A 5,885-nucleotide genomic window follows, 5' to 3' on the forward strand; every position below is an offset into this window, starting at 1 on the left:
TTTGGGTTTCAGTACTGGGTCTGGTACTTACTAGGAGCTGTGGGCTCTTGAGCAAGTCTAACCTTTTGAAGCCTCATTTCCTCATCTGGAAAATGAGGGTAATAGTAAGAGCCTTTCTGTGGAAAGCTGAGCTTGTGGTGCCACATAGAAAGGGCTCTTTCCCATAGCAGCATGATGGAAGTGAGGGTTGGGTGAAGGTAAAGGGGAGGGGTCTTTCTGCAATGGCACCAAAAATGTATTTTGCTGTTAATGATGAAGGGTAGAAGAATATCCCACCCTAAAATATGTCACTTTGGCATAAGGATTATTTTGAGCACTTAAAAAACATCAGGTACAAAAAGGGTGCTCTGACCTCCCCCTTTTCTTTCTAAAAGCAGCAGATAAAACCCCAATTTGGAAGATGTCTTCCCTGTACCAGGAGGAAAGTACCATTCTTATCATCAAGGACAGAAGCTGAAGCTGAGAGAATTCTGTATAAACAGCCTTTGTTAAAATAATTCTTATCTTCCTTTAGCCTCCCCATACATTTTAGTTACTTTTCTACAGTTGCCTCTCTGTTCAACCTTGTATAAAAGGATTTAGGGGGCTTCCCTGGTGGCGCAGTGGTTAAGACTCCGTCTGCCAAGGCAGGGGACACAGGTTCGAGCCCTGGTCCGGGAAGATCTCACATGCTGCGGAGCAACTAAGCCCGTGCGCCACAACTGCTGAGCCCGCGTGCCACGACTACTGAAGCCTACGCACCTAGAGCCTGTGCTCCGCAACAAGAGAAGCCACTGCAATGAGAAGCCTGTGCACCGCAAGTAGCCCCCCGCTCACCACAACTAGAGAAAGCCTGCGCGCAGCAACAACGACCCAAAGCAGCCAAAAATAAAAAAATAAATAATTAACAAACAAACAAACAAAGTGTTTAGAGTTGCTGAAGGACCCTGAACACATCCAGTTGTTCAGTGCAGAGTGATGGAGGAATCCATGTTCAATCCAGACTCAGCAGTACATGGGTCACAACTTTTCACTGAAGTTTTGGTGTTTCAGGTTACTTTTTGTGATTGGTCACATTTTGGATGAATCAATTCACTTGTCTGATTTGTATTTATTTACAACCCAGGAGTGAGAATGAGCAGGACCTGCTTGGGCTGGTGGAGGCACACACAAAGTGAGATTTTTTTCCAGTGTCATGCATTGAGCCATCTACCACCCTTGCATCATCTCATTCAATCCTCACATCACCCCTTTGATGGAGCCATGTTATCTCCATTCTAGGGATGAGAAAATGGAAGCCCAAAGAGGAACTTGTTCCTAGTCACTTAGCAAATAAGTTGTACAGCCAGGATTTGAACCTAGAGACAGCCCTTAGAACCATTGTGGACTTTACTGTAAGGACAATTTGTAATTGTAGATCCTTAGCCACTTTAGGTTCTTGAACTGGGGAACGACTTGATGAAACTGAAGGAAAGGAAGAGCTGTCAGTGGCATAATACAGGATTCACAGACAGAGGAAAGAACTGGAGAGCAGAGATCAGATAGGAGGTTGTGGCAGCAATGCAGGCCCTGGAGACGGAGTGACTAGGGTTTGGAACTAGAAAATCTGGCTCTAGTCTTGTCTCTACCGTGATGCTGCTGGTTGGGGAACCTCAGGCAAGTTACAGCCACATCTCTGAAGCCGTGTTAGTCCTACCCAAATAATGGGCTTATAAATTGAGACAAGAAAATCTCTTTCAAACTCTAAAATTCTGCCTGATGCCTTTAAAATTTAATGCAGTTTAAAGATTTATATTTGAAGACCCTAGATATCATCCAGAATCCAGAAAAGAAATTAAATGTAATAATTCTCAACATAAATCTTTTTTTTCAAAGTTCAAAGGAAGAAACTTGTTTTTTTTTTTTTTTTTTTTTTTTTGCGGTATGCGGGCCTCTCACTGCTGTGGCCTCTCCCGTTGCGGAGCACAGGCTCCGGACACGCAGGCCCAGCGGCCACGGCTCACGGGCTTAGTTGCTCCGCGGCATGTGGGATCCTCCCGGACCAGGGCACGAACCCGTGTCTCCTGCATCGGCAGGCGGACTCTCAACCACTGCGCCACCAGGGAAGCCCAGAAACTTGTTTTTAAGAATGCTTTTTAAACCAGATTATATTGAGAAAAGCCAATCATCTCTGCATCTTACTGCTTTCTTTGTTTAAAAAAAATGACTTGGGGGGACTTCCCTGGTGGTATAGAGTGGTTAAGAATCTGCCTACCAATGCAGGGAACATGGGTTCGAGCCCTGGTCGGGGAAGATCCCACATGCCTCGGAGCAACTAAGACCATGCACCACAACTACTGAAGCTGTCCTCTAGAGCCTGCAAGCCACAGCTACTTTAGCCCACGTGCCACAACTACTGAAGCCCGCACACCTAGAGCCCGTGCTCCACAACAGGAGAAGCCACCACAATGAGAAGCCCGCGCACCACAATGAAGAGTAGCCCCCACTCGCTGCAACTAGAAAAAGCCCGCAGGCAGCAACGAAGACCCAACACAGCCAAAAATAAATAAATTTTTTTTAAAAAATGATTTGGGTATTGTTGTTGCAGTAGTGGTTGATGATATTAAAATCATATAAGAATATTACTCTTGAAACAAATGAAATGATTTAAACCTATCTCTCTAAGATATTTTATGAAAATATACCTAGGAGACACAAACTGTATTGTCATCAAATTAATTTGCTTTTTTTTAAACATCTTTATTGTAGTATAATTGCTTTACAACGGTGTGTTAGTTTCTGCTGTATAACAAAGTGAATCAGCTATACATATACATATATCCCCATATCTCCTCCCTCTTGCGTCTGCCTCCCACCCTCCCTATCCCACCCCTCTAGGTGGACACAAACCACCGAGCTGATCTCCCTGTGCTATGGGGCTGCTTCCCACTAGCTATCGATTTTACACTTGGTAGTGTATATATATGTCCATGCCACTCTCTCACTTCGTCCCAGCTTACCCTTCCCCCTTCCCATGTCCTCAAGTCCATTCTCTATGTCTGAGTCTTTATTCCTGTCCTGCCCCTAGTTTCATCAGAATGCTTTTTTTTTTCAGATTCCATATATATGTGTTAGCATACGGTATTTGTTTTTCTCTTTCTGACTTACTTCACTCTGTATGATAGTCTCTAGGTCCATCCACCTCACTACAAATAACTCAAATTCGTTTCTTTTTATGCCTGAGTAATATTCCATTGTATATATGAGCCACATCTTCTTTATCCATTCATCTGTTGATGGACATTTAGGTTGCTTCCATGTCCTGGCTATTGTAAATAGAGCTGCAATGAACATTGTGGTACATGACTCTTTTTAAAGTATGGTTTTCTCAGGGTATATGCCCAGTAGTGGGATGGCTGGGTCTATGGTAGTTCTATTTCTAGTTTTTTGAGGAACCTCCATACTGTCCTCTATAGTGGCTGCATCAATTTACATTCCCACCAATGGTGCAAGAGGGTTTGTTTTCTAAGCTCAAATTTAATTTAAAATATGGTATTTCTTCAGCTGGTTCAATCAACAGACTTTAAAGGGATTTTAGATAGAGAACATAGGAAATAAATATAGTAGTGCTGAAACGAATAATTGACAAAATATTTGTTCTGTGTTCTGCTGCCTGTGATGCTTCTAGAAGCCAGGCTCTTCACTCTGCTAGCAACTGCAAACTTTTCTCCATCCTCATATCCTGTAACAAATCCATTTCCAAGCCCTGCTGAGTTCTTGGTCTCAGTGTTTCTCAGAAATAATCCTTCCTCATCTACAAAGATTTATTACGTGTGGGGTTCCCATTCCTTGGTTGCAGAAGTGGCCTTCTCCTGAGGGCAAATGGCTCTTCCTGAGATAAAGTTGGTTCTATTATTAAAACCTTCAGGGATCCCATTAGCTTGTAGGATGAAATCTAAATTCTACAGTGGAGATCCCCATCCTTTCAGCCAAGCAAATTCATTAGCTTTTTTACAGACTTTAGTCCTCTACACCTGAGATTTTGCTACTCGGCAGGCTCTCCTCCTTCTCTGCCAGTTTATGACCATCACCTCCTTTGATTCTGTCTTGAAACATTTCCTTCAGGAGGTTTTCCTGGGTTAGTAGATATTTAGCAAGTAAACAACTTCCGTTTTTGAGTTTTTAATCACATTCAGTGCATTTAAGATAAATTATCCAAGTCTAGGGATAATATCCAAGTCTAGGGAAAAACAACTTACAGAGATTTTCATCTTTAAGAAATCACCCAACAAGGAAATATATTCAATATCTTGAAAAAACCTTTAATGGAAAATAATCTGAAAAAATTATAGGCATATTATCTATCTATATCTATATATAACTGAATCACTTTGCTGTACGCTTGGAACATTGTAAATCAACTTTACTTCAGTTAAAAAAAAATTAGAACATTTTAAATCAACTTTACTTCAGTTAAAAAAAAAATCACCCAGAGTGATTTTACTTTGTGAGGAGAGAGCACTCCAATTTTTAGGTGTCTGCTTTTTCGCTAGGAATCCACATTGGAATCAGAGCAAAACGACTCTTGATGGTGACCTCTAGTGGGCAGGGGATAATCCTACGAAATTATGAAAAGTGAAGGGCAAAGTAAAACCTTTCCCAAGTAACCAGCTGGGTTTACTCTGAGGTCAGAAGACCGCATCCACTCCATCCCACTCCACTCTTATTTTTTCTTCCAGTACTTGTTTTACATTTAACATAGCTTGCCTTACAACTCACCTGTTTCGCCTCTGGCGGGTACTGCGCGGGCAGCGCTGCCCGTATCGGGTGTCGTGTGAATTGCTGGGAGCAATTTAAAATAATCCTTGCCAAATGGAGGAGCCCACTCCCAGAGCATCGAGCAGTGCCCAGGGCAATTCGCTCTGCGAATTGAAGAGCCTTAAAGGGCTCTTCAAGCTCCGAGGGCCGGTGCTGCAGTCGACTTGGAGGTGCATGGGGGAAATCAAGACATTATGAAAAGGAGGAGGCAGAGGAAGGCAACGCGAAATTCTGTTCTTGCCGGTGGCAAGGCAGTTCTCCCCAGACTTTCACGCCACTCTGCAGGAAGCGTCACGAGGGGGTCCAGCGGCGCTACAGTTCGGCACTCTCTTAGGACCCGCGCCCCAGAAAGCGGGGGCTGGAGCCGCTCCCCTCCGAGACAGGGCAGGCGGGAAGGCAGCACCGAGACTGGGTGCTGGGATGTGTGGCCGCCTTCGGAGCACGCGGTACGTAAGTCTCCGCGCCGGGAGAGGAAGAACAAAGTCGGCAAGAAAAGAATTGCTGGGGTGCCTTCTCTGAGAAATCCTTTGGGGCGGTCTCAGAAACCGAGCTGGGCTCCGAATAGCTTCTGGAAAAAGCTCTCCCAATGCCGTCTGTCCCCGCCCCTTATATCCCGCACCCCAGTCCTCACTCCTCCTTACCTTCCTGTCGCCTCCCTTTGGGGGCCGTTAAAAGGACCCTTGGAGACTCCCCAAGTCATCCCGATGGTCCGGGGCGGGACGCCGGAGCCGAGACCCCGGCCGCGGGGCTTTGCTAACCCTTCCACCCGGGGCTCCAGGCTCGGCGCATCCCTGCTCCGCAGACCCCTCCTGGCCACTGGGGGCGGGAGCGGAGGGGGAGGACGGCGTCACGAGGCGGGGAGCCCGAGGTCCAGGGAGGGGCGCCGGGGAATCCCTGCCCGAGCGAGGTGAGGGCGCGGATGGGAAGAGGAGGGCGGCGCGTGGAGGGAGGTGAGCGGAACGGAGCCAGGAGGCAAGGAGGGGGAACCGCGAGGAGGCCCCGCCCCCGCCTCTCGGAGCCGGCTCTTCGCCGCCTCCGAACCCGCTCACTTTACCTCTTGCCTCTGGACGGTGGCGGGGCGCTTGCTGGAGCCGCGGCCGGAGGGAGCG

General features: G+C 46.5%; 1 protein-coding gene across 3 annotated transcripts in view; it reads right to left on the reverse strand.

Annotated features, from left to right (window-relative positions):
- Positions 1-5,718, reverse strand: part of MTA3 (metastasis associated 1 family member 3) — a 213,421-nt gene extending 207,703 nt beyond the window's left edge. Inside the window, exon 1 of one of the 3 annotated variants that reach the window (XR_010835568.1) lies at positions 5,418-5,718. The gene's annotated coding sequence lies outside the window, so the exon portion shown is untranslated. The remainder of the gene's footprint in view (positions 1-5,417) is intronic. The other 2 variants (XR_010835569.1, XM_067007678.1) reach the window with 2 other exon arrangements.
- Between the last annotated feature and the right edge of the window lie 167 nt (positions 5,719-5,885).

This window comes from Kogia breviceps, chromosome 11 (assembly GCF_026419965.1).
Source record: "Kogia breviceps isolate mKogBre1 chromosome 11, mKogBre1 haplotype 1, whole genome shotgun sequence".
NCBI classification, from domain to species: Eukaryota; Metazoa; Chordata; class Mammalia; order Artiodactyla; family Physeteridae; genus Kogia; species Kogia breviceps.